General features: G+C 44.9%; 1 protein-coding gene across 1 annotated transcript in view; it reads right to left on the bottom strand.

The window, feature by feature from the left end:
- The window catches only part of SERTAD1 (SERTA domain containing 1), a 44,221-nt gene that overhangs the window by 19,076 nt on the left and 8,426 nt on the right, over window positions 1-16,719 (bottom strand). The gene's annotated exons all lie outside the window — the stretch shown is intronic.

The following is a 16,719-nucleotide window of genomic DNA, read 5'->3' as shown; positions in this document are numbered from 1 at the left end:
GAAGGGTGATTCAATATCGACGTCAGCCAAGGAGCGTGGGAGCTGTTAAATAAGAGTGACAGGTCTTCTTCCTCCCGGCCGTGAGGGCTGCCGTGCGTTGTCATGACTGCCGACGCGTGAGCAAAGTTAGACATTGCATATACACCGAAGATGGAGTCGAGCTTCGTGGCTACTATTTTTATTTTATGTGATCGGTTCTGTTGCCTACATAATTTCCTAGTAACTGAATGCACAATACTTTCTCCTATTATGTACGCGAGGGACCTAAACTGTCCTTTGCAATCTGCGAGAGACCGCTACTTAGCCAGGCTCGTTCGCACACTAACAGTAGGACTAACAAAACTTCCACTGCAGCCCTGCTTGCAGGTTTAAGAGTACCTTAAAAAGAAGGCCACAGCTTCCCATAGGAGATGGAATAAATATCATAGGACAGGACACTTGCCTCCAAGAAGATTAAAGAGAACACAGAAGTTGTATATGCAACTATATTTTATAGGTGACACATTACAAATACTGTAATTTAAACAGAAAGATAATTCAACTTTATAACAGAAAACTAACTGACCAAGTAGCTTGGACACCTGCTTAATGTCCTAGCCAGATGCCAACTGTTCAATTGCACCAGGCCCCAAGTCACACTACAACAAAACTGTAACAGTAACTTCGAAACAACAACGTGTAGAAATGAGATTTATGTATCAGAGCATAAGAGTTGTTTCATCATTTTGACAGTGTTACTGCTTTATGTTATAGTGTAACTTATGAGCTGATATCCCTGTACTGTTATTCACTGGCTAACAATTTCCCATTGTCAATTAGACTGGAATATCTCTGCTGAGGCAGGCACTTGCTGCGCCAAAACGCAGGACTGCGTCATCTGTTCAGTCTTGTTGATACTTTGGACTTATTAATAATACTAAAAATATGTTAGATACAAAGGCTGCCCTGGTTAGAATTACATTGCCCCCCAAAGAACATAAGAACAAAGAAAAACAATTGCAGGAGACCAGTGTTCTTTTTTTTTTCCTACAGTGGAGAAAGCCATCATCACCGGTAGCAAGAAAACATGTAGGCAGGTGATTACAAAATCCATCGTGGAGTGAAAAAAAATAAGTAAATTGCCACCGGTCTTTCATAAAAAGTCATATTTATTCATCACTATAATCATTAATCAATTAAAAGCTCGACACAGCTGTATTTCGCCCTCTCACAGGGCTGCGGCAGGGGCTTGAAATCACAACCCAGTCTAAAACAAATTCCACCTACTGGCCTTAACAGCTTCGCTCCTGAAAAACATCAGCAGCTTCTTTTTCCACTCCATCACCAGGGCAGATCACGGGATGAGTTGAAGAGAGCAGACATGTGGGCGCTCTTCCTTCTCTTTCTGCCTGCCCGGCCGCATCTGGCTTCATTTTAGTTTTGAAACTAACTATATTTTGCTGAACCGGACATATGAAGTGTATGGACCTATTTGTGATGCGAACTGATGCAGCGATGCAGGGGAATACTTCCAAGAAAGAGTCGGACAGAATCAGAGGAGCTGGAGATTCCAAGATGGCGTCCAGCCCTGCGGCGGCTCCACCGCTCTTTACATTACCTCAATTGCACCAATTAACCAAAGCAGTCAAAACTGTGCTAGAACCGCAATTAACACGCCTCTGAGAGCAAATGACTAGCTTAGAAGCAATGATAGAGGATACAACTCACTAGGCGGGAGAGCTGAAACAGCGAATGTCGGTGGTGGAGGACGCAGAAGGAGACATGGCTAACCAACTGCAATTGCTTTTTAAGTAAAAGAACAGGCACAGCACCTCGATGACTTGGAAAACAGGTCTCGTGGGTCCAATCTCCAGATCATAGGACTTCCTGAAACGCTACTGGAACAAAACTTATCCATCGTGCTGGAGCGTTGGCTGGCAGAGGAATTTGCTCTCTCCGATAATTCGGGTCCCTTGTGCTTGGAGAGAGCGCACAGGCTTGGCTGTAAGCAGAGTCAAGAAAATCGGCCGCGAGCTGCGATAGTAAAAGTACATAACTTTATTCATAAAATGGAAATCCTGCTGGGCTCGAGACAAAAGCGGAATGAATTGTTTTAGGAAGGCACACCAATTAAAATCTTTCAAGACTACTCAATGGCGCTTCAGGAGTGCTGGCGCCTATTTGGCCCTATTTGTAAGGCCTTGGCAGATTCTCAACAGCGATTCATGCTCGTATATCCAGCGCAGCGAAAAATCCATAACAGGGATGGTTGGCATGTTTTTAGAATTCTGCAGGGAGCTGAAACTTTTGTGAAGGATAATCAACTTGCATTGCGTGACGCTGCATAAAAATATTGATATCCCTGATTTTTGTTTAAAGGAACATTGCACTTCAGGAATTGAGGCTGCACACGGTTGGATTTGGTTTTCAAATAATATTCCGCTTCAGGACACCGGAATAGCTCTCAAATATGGCACTAGTTCTGCAATCGTGAATGGTAGCTCTAATAGTAGCCTACATATTAAGTTGCACCTACAGCCTCACTTTTTTGTGTGTTTTTTTCATCTCTTTATAAATGCAACTTGGGTTGTTTAATAACTATGAAGTTTAAAACAGTGAACAATACTGTTAGACCCTATTATGCATCAGTGTAAGATGTTATTTTTGTATGAGCGCGTCTACTCAAGTCCTGGGGTCCCATAGAATGATAAGTGCTATTAAAGACCATCATGGGTGTGTATGCAATAAGAGTGAGGAAATAGCGCAAGTTTTTACTCAATACTTTGCTAAGTTATATGAAACGGCTCAATCTATCATTCAACCATCATTAAATAATTATTTGGAACAGGTGAGACTTCCACAACTAACCCCCCCTCCCCCCCCCCCCCCCCCCCCAGGATTTGCAGGAACTGAATGCTCCTATAACTGGACAAGAATTACAAGGTGTAATAAAATCATTAGCTTGCCACTCCGCTCCAGGCCCAGATGGATTTACAGGGTAGTTCTATAAGTTGTTGCCTCCCTCATTTTTGGGACCACTACACGCATTTTATGATCAAGTAATAGAAGAGGGGAAATTTTCACCTTACTTTAATTCTGCTTTAATTTCTTTGATACCTAAGCCGGGCAGACAGGGTGATCAAGCTGACTCTTATCGCCCTATTTTGCTTCTTAAATGTAGATCTTAAGATTCTAGCAAAGGTATTAGCGGATAGGCTGGCAAGATTTCTTCCAGGATTAATAGGCGCAGAACAGGTTGGATTTATCAGACACTGTCAAGCAGTTGCTAATGTTCGACGCCTGTTGGTGGCTATGGTACATTGTCAACAGACTAAAACATCAGGCCTCGTGATCAGCCTAGATGCTGAAAAAGCTTTTGACAGAGTGGGATGGGAGTATTTATTCGGGACACTGCGCTTCATGGGATTTCATGGCTGGTTTTATGCTGCTGTACAGGCATTGGATTTTTTAATGGGGTGAGAGCTGCTTCTTTCCCGACAGGTAGGGGCACGCGCGTCAGGGATGTCCACGTTCTCCATTGTTATTTGTCCTTTCTATGGAGCCCCTGCTGTGTGCTCTAAAGATGGTGAAGGAGGTTTCAGAAGTGGAGGTGGGGGGGGGGGGGGGACTAGTTAAAGCGTTAGCATTTCCTGATGACTTACTGGTGGTGACTGGTGACCCTGCTCGTTCACTCCCTGAGCTGTTGGAAATAATATAACATTTTGGTAATTTCTTTGGTTTTAAATTGAACCTTCGGAAATCCCAAGCTCTACCAGTTATACAAGGGGATGATTTACTTTGGAAAGGTGCCTTTCCTTTAACATGGGCGGGGGGTGTTGTTAAATATTTAGGGGTATATATCCCACGGGATCTATCACAGCTGTATGCCATTAATGTTACTAAACTGTTTTCTGATACATGTACCAGATTGCAAATGTGGCAGGGGTACCCATTATCACTCTTGGGTCGCATTGCATTGCACAACATGTTGCTTGTTCCACGTTGGTTGTATGTCTTCCAAATTGTACCATTAGACCTTACTCATAAAGATGAAAGAAAGCTGAACTGTTTGTTGCAAAGATTTTTTATGGAGGGGGTGGAGGACAAGGCTATTGCTATCCACTTTGCAGATGCCTGTGGAATATGGAGGGTTAGGACTCTTAAGCCTGTGGAATTTAACAATAGCGAGTGGTATGAGGCACATTACAGACTGGTTTCGCTGCACACAGGACTTCACAGCCACCTTTCTGGAACTTATTATGGCGCAGAAAACACACTTCAGCTGTTTGTTGCATGCAGCAGGCGGGAGTGTGCCCTTCGCACTGCGAGTCTCCTCCATTTTTCCCCACAACTAAGGCAGTCTGGCGATGGGTCTGTCGTCATCACCGTTTCTCCTCAAAGACTACCCCATATCTTGCCATTTGTGATAATCCAGCCTTTCCTCCCGGCTCCATCTACAAAGCATTTCGTAGATGGCAACAAAAAGGGCTGATTTATATACTGCATGCATTAATGGAGGAAGGTCGCATTAAATCCTTTGCAGATTTACAACAACAATATTCTTTGTTATTGACAGATCTTTTCCATTATTACCAATTAAAAGATTATATTGCCAGTTTGCCCTGGGAGTCGTTAACTGAGGATGTACAAGAGGAACTGGCCGCTGGCTTTTCACTTGGAGCACAAAGGAAAGTGCCATTATCATTTCACCATAGACATATTAGAGATACTGCTCTTGACAAGTAAGAAATCTAGGACTGATGTGTTACATACAGCTTTTTGATACGGGCTAGGCAAATTCATACTAAACTTACAGTTAAACAATAAAATATGTAGGCGTGTTTGTTCAGCTGTGAATTTTAGTGCTTCATGTCACATACATGAACCTTGTTGGCAGGTGTGTCACAACAGAAAAAAGGCTGAGAACCACTGTAGTACAGCAATAGTAAAATAATCCAAATGTCAATGTAAAATACAATCAGTAAGGTAAACTTGGAGATCGGCAAACTAAATCTAGGTAATGACACAGTATCAGAAATATGTATATTAAAACAGCACAGTAGAAACATTTGAACATCATAAATATGATAAATGTCAGCAGAATACAAATGAAACACCTTAATAAGCAACACTTTTATGGCACTATGCTACTCACATCCCAAGGCCAGTCTACTGGATTGGAAGGTGCTGTACAGGAGATACAGATTTGATTCTCAGACCTGGTGTTCACTCCCCAAGCCTGCAGATGTCCTGAGGAGGAGGAACTAGGGTGCATGATGACCTGAGATTAGGGTCCAGAGCAGGGGCGTAGCTACGTGGGGCCACGGGGTATGGGCCCCCGTAGATTTGGCCCTAGCCCCCCCAGCCGCCAACCCCTTCGACCCCCCCACCTCCAAACCTCCCCCGCCGCCGTCGGGCACCTTTGCTGGCGGGGGTCCCCAACCCCTGCCAGCCGAAGTCCTCCGGCGCGGTCGTGTTGCTGATCTGCAAGGGCAGGCTTCTGTTTCTGTGAGTCTGACGGCCGCATCGAAGAGGACTTCAGCTGGCGGGGGTTGGGGACCCCTGCCAGCAAAGGTACCCAACGGCGGGGGAGGTTTGGCAGCGGCAGGAAGAGCTGGGGGGGGTCAAAGGTGGTGGTGACAGCGGGGAGGTCAAAAATGGCAGGGGGGGTCAGGGGCACCGGGGGGGGGGGGGCAAAATGTGCCCCCTCACCTCAGGCTCTAGACCCCCCTCCCGCCGAAGTCGGGCTATGCCCCTGGTCCAGAGAGAATCAGTTTGTTGATTACAGCCAAATACTGTCAGTGCAAAGGCTTTTCTATAGCCATTATAAAAAGACAAAAATACCCTCAGTAGTTGTGAATGAAGGGTTGCCCAGTAGAGGCTGGTTCCCACTGGCCCAGAAGCCCAAAAGAAGCAGGAGGAAATGGCAAGACAAAATTACAATTAACAAAAAATTGTATCTGCTCAGTCAGAAGTCCATGAATGTGAGTTGCTGCCATAAGCCTATGTTTGGGTGGGGGTGTTCCTTGCATTTTGGGTGTTTATCCTGGGACTTAAAGTTATACAATTAAAAATGTGTACAGGTCTGCATTTGCCTTTCCCAGTTTAGTGATATGCTATTGTGTTGTGATCTTGTTTAAAGGGGGGCATAGAAATATGTCTGTATTCATTGTTGTTTCTCTGGTCATAAATGTATCATCCCAATAAAAAAATGCTGTATGTGTTTCACACATTATTCAATAAAGACCTCCTGTTAAAAATATTGCATCCCAGATACAGAGACCCATTCCTCAGTGGCATACCAAGGGGGGGGGGGGACGGTCCGCCCCGGGTGCACGCCGCTGGGGGGGGGGGGTGCCGCGGCACGCGCCTGCTCCTCCCCGTTCGCTAAACTTCATTCGTTCGCTGTTCCGGGGCAGGAGCTGCAGCGAACGAACGAAGTTTAGCGAACGCGGAGGAGCAGGCGCGCACCGCAGCACCCCCCCCCAGCGCCGTGCACCGGGGGGGGTATCATTTTGCCGGGGGGGGGGAGGGAAGGTGTCATCTAGCGGGGGGGGGGGGGGGGCATCGGCGCTCCGCCCCGGGTGCCATCCAGGCCAGGAACGCCACTGCCATTCCTTAATGTTCTGTAGGGGGTGGGTGTGACTCATTGCAGCTTGATAACTGCTTGGAAAAAAAAAAAAAAAAAAAGAGTAGCAGTCTTACCACAGCCTCCTGCTCCTTGATACACAGGCAGGTTGTTAACAGCGAGCTAGAGGTGTGGCAATTTAAGAAACTCACCTTAACTCACCAAGCACTCCATGAAGGCATTCCTTCTTATTTATCTGGCCTGATTTTTCCCCGTGTCTCAGGCTACTCTTTATGTTCTGCTCATGAACAACATGTAATTCTTCCTCCACTGTCTCAGGTGCATTTAGAATCTACATGTCAGGCAGCTTTCTGTTTCTATTGTTTTGTTTCTTTTTTTACTTAGTTTTATTCAAGACTTTTGTAATAAAACAAAATACGAAAAACAGAATAACTAACACTGTGAATGAACCCCCACCCCCCCAACCTCAACCCATAACCTCCCATCTCTCACCCAGGTAGCTTTCTTTTAGTTAAGGACATAAACGTTGCCATACTGGGACAGACCAAAGGTTCATCAAGCCCAACAGTGGAGTCCAGGTCACAAGTACCTGGCAAGATCCCAGAACAGTAAATCAGAATGTATGCTACTTATCCTACAAAGCAGTGGATTTTTCCAAGTCCATCTTAATTGCTTATGGACTTTTGGTTTAGAAAATTATCCAAACCTTTTTTAAAACCCTGCTAAGCTAACTGCTTTTACCACATTCTCTGGCAACAAATTTCAGAGTTTAATTACACGCTGAGTGAAGAAATATTTGTCCAGTTGTTGTAAATTTACTACTTAGCAACTTCATTGCGTGCCCCCTAGTCTAGTATTTTTGTTAAGAGTAAACAAGTGATTCACGTCTACCCATTCCACTCCACTCACTCACTTGCTCCTTTATGCTGGAATGCCTTGCATGTACCTCTTCATAAAGAACCAATCTTGAAAATGTTTTTAAAACATTGTTCTTACAGGTAGGAGACTGCCCTTTCGTGGACCAGCTGCCCTGTAAGTAAGTGAGCATCTAGTGTGACTGCTCTTTTGTGTGAATGCAATCTACGCTATTGCATTGATGGAGTTCTGATTTCATTCTTTTAAATATGTTTTGATTGTACTGCACACCACCTTGACCTGTATTTTCAGAAAATATGGTATAGCAAGTTTTAAATTAAACACAAACATAAATAATGGAAACAGTTCTACAATCACAGGAAAAATGTCTTTCAATGTAACATGGAAACAGAATGTACAGTTGAATACTGATTACAGGTATCTCTTTATTGAAGCGTATTTACTTGATTTAAAAGAAGCCTGACCTGACCACATTTCGACTGATGCCTGTATCAGGGACAAACATTAATATCTACAATAAAACCACAGAACATGAAATTCATAAATAATTGTGCATCTCTAAATATAATACCTCTAAATTAAACATATATATTACCATACTGCATATGTATACCTGTATTCCAATGCCCAAAATAGGAATATGAATGTGTACTTTTACTTCAACCTGTTCAGACTATCTAAATGCCTCAATTTCAAAGAGAAATTTTAGGCATTTAGGCACACATGCATATATAAAGCCTCTTTCTACATACAAACTTCATGAGAGTTTCACGTTCTATAGTTTTATTTATATTGTGGATATTAATATTTGCTTTCGATTCAGACGTCAGCTGAACGTGGCTGTGTGAGGCTCCTTTTACATCGAGTGAATACGTTTTGCTAAAGAGATCATTACCATACTGCTGTTTCGTGTGATTGATCTCCAACTCTACATTCTGCTTGCACTTTCTCCCAGATTCCATATAGGATCAATTGACAATAATTAGAATTTTCGTACACAACTCTCTAAGCATATTCTGTAATGAACTTTGCCTACATTTTAATGCATGCAGGTAAAAAGGGGCATGGCTATGGGCGTAGAAACACGCGTTGTTATAGAATATGGCCTTCTGCGCCTAAACCTATGCTCCGGGATTTACTCCACGTTTCGTCTGGTGTAAATGGATACGTGTAGTTTTAGGCACTAGGATATCGACAAAGTGTATTCTGTATACTGCGCCTAAATCTGAGCGCCACTTATAGAATATGCTTAAGCGGAAATGTTTTTTAAGTGCCATATATAGAATCTGGCCATTTGTGTGTTGGTTTTTGCCTCTACCTTTGACTGTTTCAGTGTAACGTGTACTTGTTCTGTGTTTTAATGCTGTGCACTCTGAGCAAGCATTTCAGCCAACTGTGGTCTTTGAATTAATAGGACTGGAGTGCCTCTTGAAGGGGGTGGGAGATGTCATAATGGTATTTTACAATGTACACATTTCATAGGAAGATGCTTTGTATTACAGCTCTGTAGCTATTTCGGTTAAAAACTATTTTGGGTCCAGCCTTGTGGTACTATGCCTAGCCCCAAAGAGGGTCCTGGGTTTAAGCCCCTGCTCGTGAGCCATAGATACCTTGGTTAAGTCTCCTGAGGAGAAGGAGACAGTCATACTTAACATACAATGATGACATCTAATGGCTGAATTCAGGGCCTGTGAATCATAGCCGACGAGGGGAGGGGAGGGGCAGGGGCAGTGGTGTGCTGGAGCCGGTTGTTAAATTTATTGGCATCTTGCGAGCCGGTTGTTGCGAGCCGGCTTGCCTCTCTCTCCCCCCACCCCACGAGCTGCAGGCTCCCCCGCTCCGCAGGTCATCCATCATCTCCTGTCTGCCCTCAGCTCCCCGATAGCCCTCGTTTCCTTCCTGCCGCTGCCCTGCCTTTAAATATTGTATTTTTCCTCGAGTTGCAGCGCTGGCATTGAAAGCAGCAGGCTCGGCTTGGCTCCAGCCTTCCTTCGCATTGTTCCGCCCTCGCGGAAACAGGAAATACATCAGAAGAGGGCAGAACCATGCGAGGGAAGGCTGGAGCATGGAGAGTTGCTGGACATGGGTGGATGGAGGGGAGAGGAGAGGAGGGTTGCTGGACATGGGTGGGTGGATGGAGGGGAGGGCAGGGGGAGAGGAGGGTTGCTGGACATGGGTGGGTGGATGGAGGGGAGGGCATGGGGGAGAGAAGGGTTGCTGGACATGGATGGAGGAGAGGGAAGGGAGAGAGAGGAAATGCTGGACATGGATGGAGGGGAGGGAATAGGAGGAGAGGAGAAAAAAACTGCACATGGATGAAGAAAAGAGGCAGAAGCTGGATCCACTGGACAGTCAAGTCTGCGGAGGACCCAGCTTTTACTTACGGATGTAGGGCAAGAAATGAAGAAGAAAGGTGGAAAATAAAGAAATAAATGGAAAGGAAGCCCTGGAAACGGAGTTCAGAGGACAGATAGCAGCAGAATCTGATACTGGGCCAGCATGACCAGAAAAACAAAGTCACCAGACAACAAAGGTAGAAAAAAATAATTTTATTTTCATTATAGTGTTTGGAATATGTCCACTTTGAGAATCAGGTGCTCAACATTAAAAGTTTGTATTTATTTACTTATTTATGGCATTTTATTGCACTTTAAACATGAATTAGATTGGAACCTAGGATCATTTTAATTTTTTTTCCCTGGAGTAATGCATTGCCCCCCCCCCCCAGGCTCACTCCCCGGCTATAGCCAGCTCTGCAATTTGGGGGGGGGGGGGCACAGAGATGGACCGGGGAAAGAACCTGTTGTTAAACGTTTACCAGCACACCACTGGGCGGGGGGGGGGGGGGGGTACAAAGTTCCCCAGGCCCGGGCCTCCAAAGGGGGCCCGGCACCGCAATCCCGCCCTCATCTGATGTAACGTCCGCGAGGGCGGGACACAAGGAGGGACGGAGGGCCGAAGGGAGGCGTTCTGCTGCCTGCAGCGCTGCTTTCACGGAGGTGAGACTGCGATGTCAATGCAGGGGGCCCGGCCCGGTGGCAGACGGAGAGGGGTGCGGCGACGACCTCAGGGGGGGTGGAGGGGGGAGCAGCAGCAGTGACCTTGGGGAAGCAGTGGCTGCGGCGATCTCGGGGGGGGGGGGGGGGAGCGGCGGCGGCGACGACCCAGGGGCAGCCTTGCCCCGGGCCTGGCCCAGTCTCTCAGCGGCCCTGCTGTGAATGAAGGGTACCAGAAACAGGGCTGACCCAACCACTAGGCAAGACTAGGTGACCACCTAGGGCAGCAGCCTTTTGGGAACAGCAAGGAGCAGTTGTAGTCAAAGCAAAACAGTTGTTTCTGACAGCCACACAATTATGCAGGCTTGGGGGAGTGTAAACTGGGTCTGAGAATCAAATTTGTATCTTATGTACAACATTTCTGCCAATCCAGTAGACTGGGCATGGGATGTGAGTAGCATCATAACATAACGTGTTGCTTATTAAGGTGTTTGATTTGTATTCTGCTGACATCATTTCTGTTATTCAAATATTCTACTGTGCTGCTTTAATATGCATATTTGTGATACTGTGTCATGTCTTTGCTATTACCAGGATTTAATTTGCCAATCTTCAAATTTACCTCATTGACATTTGGTCATTTACAAACTCAAAGAACTATCAACACCTATTTTAGCCTGCTTTTCATAGGATGTTTGTGTGATGTCCACGATTGTTTCTAATTATCAGTCTTGGGGGGAGGGTAGGCTAGAGTCCTGAAAGGAGGTGGGGGGTAGCAGATGTAAGGCTGAAAGTTTGCCTAGGGCACCCACCACTCTTGCACCAGCTTTGTCCAGAGGGTCCTGGGCTGGGGGCCACACACCAGTGTTCCATCACTGCACTGACTGGTAAGCTGGGAGGGGACAGAGAACAGGGGGGAGGGGGTACTTGCATAAATGAAAGCTGGTGGCACCAGAGTTCAAAGGTGCAGGAGAGGACTGTCAGTGCTCAGGCATAAGAACATAAGCGTTTGCATACTGGAACAGACCAAAGGTCCTTCAAGCCCAGTATCACTTTCGTTACTGCAAAGTGAAACTGAAGCTCCATTTATTTTCTGATATTTTTTCATGAGCTTTTATCACCAAAAAAAAACAGCATGATCACTGTTGAGGTCAGAAGAAACACCATCTGAGAGCCTCAGGTTAACCTGTCTGTTGATGCTGGCTTAAGTTCAGAAAGAATACATCAGTGAGCTCTGAGCACTGTTTCTGTTAGGCAGTAAAAGAGTGCCTCACAGAAAAATAAAATATTAAACAATACACAGCAGCAAACATGAGCAGAGAGCTGAGGAGCTGCTGCTGAACATCAGGGACTCCAGAGGTCCCATTTTCACAGTGGATGTTTGTTACAGGAAATCATCTGAAATGCAAAGTTAGCAAGCAAAGTGGAAATCATCTTCCCTTTTTAATAACCAAGTTGTTTTTCCTCCTTCACTTTCAGGCCTTCCTGTTCAATCAGAACGGACAAAACTATCATGAACCTCCATTCACAATTAGGAGTGAGGTTCATTCCTATCATCGTATGGGCAAAACTAACCCTCTTGGAGAAATTGTCCCCGAGACAAACCATTTATCTAGGGATTTTATCCCTTTTGTATCCCTCTTCCTAACATCCTGCTCAGTCCAGGCCAGTTTTGGGGAGGAAAGACAGCATAAGAACATAGGAATAGTCATATTAGGGCAGACCAATGGTCCACCTAGCCAAGTATCCTGCTTCCAGCAGTGGCCAATCCAGGTGTCAAGTAATTGGCTGAATCCCAAATAGTAGCAACATTCCATGCTACCATTCCCAGAGCAAGCAGTGGCTTCCCCCATGTCCAAGCTCAAAGAAGAGTGACCAAAATGATAAAGGGGATGGAACTCCTCTCATATGAGGAAACACTAAAGAAGTTAGGGCTCTTCAGTTTGGAAACGAGACGGCTGAAGACGGATAAGACCAGAGGCGTATCTGTAATGGGGCCACGGGGGCCAGGGTCCCCGTAGATTTGGCCCTGGACCCCCCTACCGACGGCCCTCACAACCCCCCCTCCAGCCGCCAACCTGCTATCGCCTACCTTTGCTGGTGGGGGACCTCAACCCCCGCCAGCCGAAGCCGTCGTCCTTCGTTAGTTTGTTTTCTTCTTTCTCAGTCTGACTCGTCTCTGACGTCCTGCACGTACACAAAGGGAGATGCTGGACTTGGGGGGCACAGAGACACATCGGAGTGATGCTGAACACAGGGGGAGGGGATAGGGATACAGAGTGGTGATGATGAATATGGGGACATGAACACAAGGGAGATGCTGGATGGGGAAATATTGAGGACACAGAGAAGGGAGATGCAGAACATGGGGAAAGTTAGGTACACAGAGACGGAACATGGATGGTAAGCACGGAGAAAGAAGAAAATGTCAAATGTGCAGGAGATCCTGGCAAGTGAGTTAAGAGAAGACAGAGGGAAACAAAAAAAAAAAAAAACAGAGCCTGGGACCAACATGATTTGAAAAATAAAATGATCAGACAAGAAAAGGTAGAAAACAATATATTTTCTATGTTGTGATTAGAATATATCAGATTTGAAATGTGTATCCTACCAGAGCTGGCATTAGACATTGCTGGGACCCAGGGAAGAAATTTGGGAGGGGACCTACAAAGCCCCCTACTAGCAGGCTTAGGGCTTTCTCTGGCCAGGGGGTGGGCAGTTGTCCTAGTTGCATTCCCCTAACACCATCCCTTGCATGTGTGATCTTTATATTTTGCACGGTATAGGAGGAAATGCATCTCTTTCTATTTCTTTGGTGTGGCATCTTGTGGTTTTGTATTAATATATGTTTATCATTTTTGGTCAGCTATTATGTATTTGGCATTTGTATTCTGTGCGTGTATGTGACTGAGGTATTCTGTTAGCATGAATCTTCTATGTAGCATTCTGTAGTAATTTGGCTTGTTCAGTTTCCCGATAGTGGAGGGGGTATTTGTGAAGGGGGAGAGAAGACAGGGGTTTTTTTTATCCTTGTTCTTTATTGTTTGTCATTTTATAAAACAACAGTTGTATGGAATATTGTTTCTTTTTATACTTTAATAAAATGATTTAAAAATTGAGGCTTGTGCAGATGGGATCAGACAGAGCTTGAAGGGTCGGGGACAAACTTTGTCCCTGCGTCATGCTCTACTCAGAGTCCATGAAAACTGTCCACAGCAGTGGAAGTTATTTGATATAGCAAGGTGCAGCACTTTGTGCTGAGACACTAGATCATAACATAACATAAGAGTAGCCATACTGGGTCAGACCAATGGTCCATCTAGCCCAGTATCCTGTTTTCCCAAACAGTGCCCAAGCCAGGTCACAAATAACTGGCAGAAACCCAAATTGTGGCAACATTCCACACTACAAATCCCAAGGCAAGTAGTTGCTTTCCATGTCTGTATTTTTTTTTAAGTAACAGTTAAACAATGAGCACTGAAACCCCTCTCATTAAACATGTAGGGCTTGATATTCAAAGTGATTTAACCAGCATAAATGGCTCCTGACTGGATAAAATTGCTTGTTTGGGGTTATTAAAACTCAATGCAGAAAAACCCAATACCTAATACTCACCTCTCAACATAACACGAACAAATTCACCACCATTAACACACCAAAACTGAATCTTCCAATTTCGGACACCCTAAGAATTCTTGGAGTTACCATTGATCGACACCTAACACTTGAGAGTCACACAAAAAACACAACCAAGAAGATGCTCCTCTCAATGTGGAAATTAAAAAGAGTAAGATCTTTCTTCCCAAGAAACGTCTTCCGTAACCTGGTACAATCAATGGTACTCAGCCATCTAGAATATTGCAACACACTCTATGCTGGCTGCAAAGAGCAAATAATCAAGAAACTTCAGATAGCCCAGAACACTGCAGCTAGACTCAAATTCGGTAAAACAAAATACGAAAGTGCTAAACCCCTACGAGAAAAGCTACACTGGCTCCCACTTAAAGAACGCATCATGTTCAAAATATGTACCCTAGTTCACAAAATCATTCACGGAGATGCCCCAGCCTACATGTCAGACCTGATAGACTTACCACCCAGGAACGCCAAAAGATCATCACGCACATTCCTCAATCTTCACTTCCCCAACTGTAAAGGTCTAAAATACAAACTAACGCATGCGTCAACCTTCTCCTACTTGAGCACACAATTCTGGAACGCACTGCCGCACAACTTAAAAACGATTGATGAATTAACTAACTTCCGCAAACTACTGAAGACCCATCTCTTTAACAAGGTATACCACAAAGATCAACAAATGTGAACTCCTACACATACATCCAGAACTGTCTTATAATATCTGCTTGTTATACTACTATCATGTTTATCATTATAATATTAACCAAGATCCTTCTATAATACTAAATGTCTTTTCTCATATAATTCCATTATTCATGATGTATTGTAAACCACATTGAGCCTGCAAAAAGGTGGGAAAATGTGGGATACAAATGCAATAAAATAAATAAATAAATATCCACTGATATTAAGCAACACTTCACCAGCTAGTGCCTTTGAATATCACCACAAACCGCTAAATTCAAAGCCGGCTATTTTGTGGGTGGTCCAGGAGCAGAGTTGGCACTTACATGGTTAAATGCAGATACTCAGAACACAACCTTCTAAGTTTAGTGGTGAAATCGGACTGTATAAAAGTCAGTCCTATCTTTAGGCAGTGTTGCTTATGTGGTTAACGCTGAATATCGCATTTAAACTGCATTAAGAGACAGCCAGGTGCATAGACCTGGATATTCAATCCAGTGCCCAGACATAGCCCGGCACTGAATATCCGGGAATAGCACCGGTGGCAGCTAAGAAAAAAAAAAAACACTCACTGCCGAATATCAACCCCATAGTGTAAAGTTCATTTTTCAGCTTCCAAGAGAAAAAAAAAAAAGAGACAGATTTTCCATATTTGCAGAGGCTTTTTAATTGAGAAGGGAACCCTTCTGAAGAATACTAAAGATCTAAATATTGTTTAAAAGTTAACTGCTTACATGATATGGCAGGGGGCTGTTCCTATCATGTCCACACACGCTCACCATCCCTCTGTTCCACACCTCAATGTGCTTTTGTTGAGCCTTGAGCTGGCCACTAGTGGCCCACCCTGCCCAAACATGAAAAGCAATGAAGCATGCTGGGAAAGGTGAACACAGAGTCAGCTATGTGCTGACCTGAGCAGATTCTGACGCAGGCCAGCCCGGCAGATACCAACATTTGAATGGATAATCAGTAAGCCTTTACTTACCATTTAATCATTTAAGCAGTTAATATGTGATATCCCTAAAAGAAACCTCTTCAGAGAGCTGCCACATATTTTTCTATTGCTCCTACTCCACAGCCAGAGGGTGCTGGGGCTGAACTAGCCAATAGGGGCCACTCAACTGCCTGCCCCTGCTAAACTCAGCAGACAGTGTATGTCTAGGTCCTAAGGGGCTGTTTTTCCGATCTGACTATGGCTCCCAGTTTCTTGTCTTACTGACTGGGCACATGCCTTATAAGAGTATAAGAATGTAAATTAAATTATACTGAGTCAAACCAAGGTCCATTAAGCCCAGTATCCTGTCTCCAACAGCGGTCAGTCTGGGTCACAAGTCTGAGAGAGAAATCTGAGGAAAATCAGAGTCCGCATAAGGGCAAATTTTCTTTAAAATAAAAGGTACAGGATTGGTAGCAGAGGGAGGAATGTGCCAAAAACGAAACCCCCACAACAATTCTTTCTTTCCTGCCCCAGCCCATCTTTACCAGTATCTCTTTCTCTTGGCCACCTCTCTCTCTCTGTTGCTCACCACTCCCCCTCCCTCTCTTGCCCTCAACTATCTCCACAGCCCATCCCCACCAGTCTCTACCTTCCCCCATCATCTCCCGTCCAGGGTATTCTCATCTTTCTCTCTCTTTTGCCCACCACTCTCCCCTCCCATAGCCTCTCTCTCCCCCACAGCCCATCCTCACCAGCCTTTCTTTCTCTCCCCACCCCCCTCCAGACCAGCTCTATCAATCAACCTTTGTTTTTCTCTCCACATCAGTCTCTTTCTTTCCCTGCCCCTTTCATGGCTTTGCTAAGTAATGCTGCCCTCTCCTAGTTCTTCCCCTGAGAGATTAGGCCAGGGGTGGGCAACCTGCAGCCCACCACTGAATTTTATGTAGCCCTCCAGACCAATTGAAGTATGCAGAGAATCCGACCTAAACAGACGTCACTGACCAATGTTTTGTTGTCAG

Source organism: Microcaecilia unicolor, chromosome 11 (assembly GCF_901765095.1).
Source record: "Microcaecilia unicolor chromosome 11, aMicUni1.1, whole genome shotgun sequence".
In the NCBI taxonomy this organism is placed as follows: domain Eukaryota; kingdom Metazoa; phylum Chordata; class Amphibia; order Gymnophiona; family Siphonopidae; genus Microcaecilia; species Microcaecilia unicolor.
The sequence above is the reverse complement of the archived record's forward strand: the minus strand, read 5'-3'. Positions and strand labels throughout refer to the sequence as shown.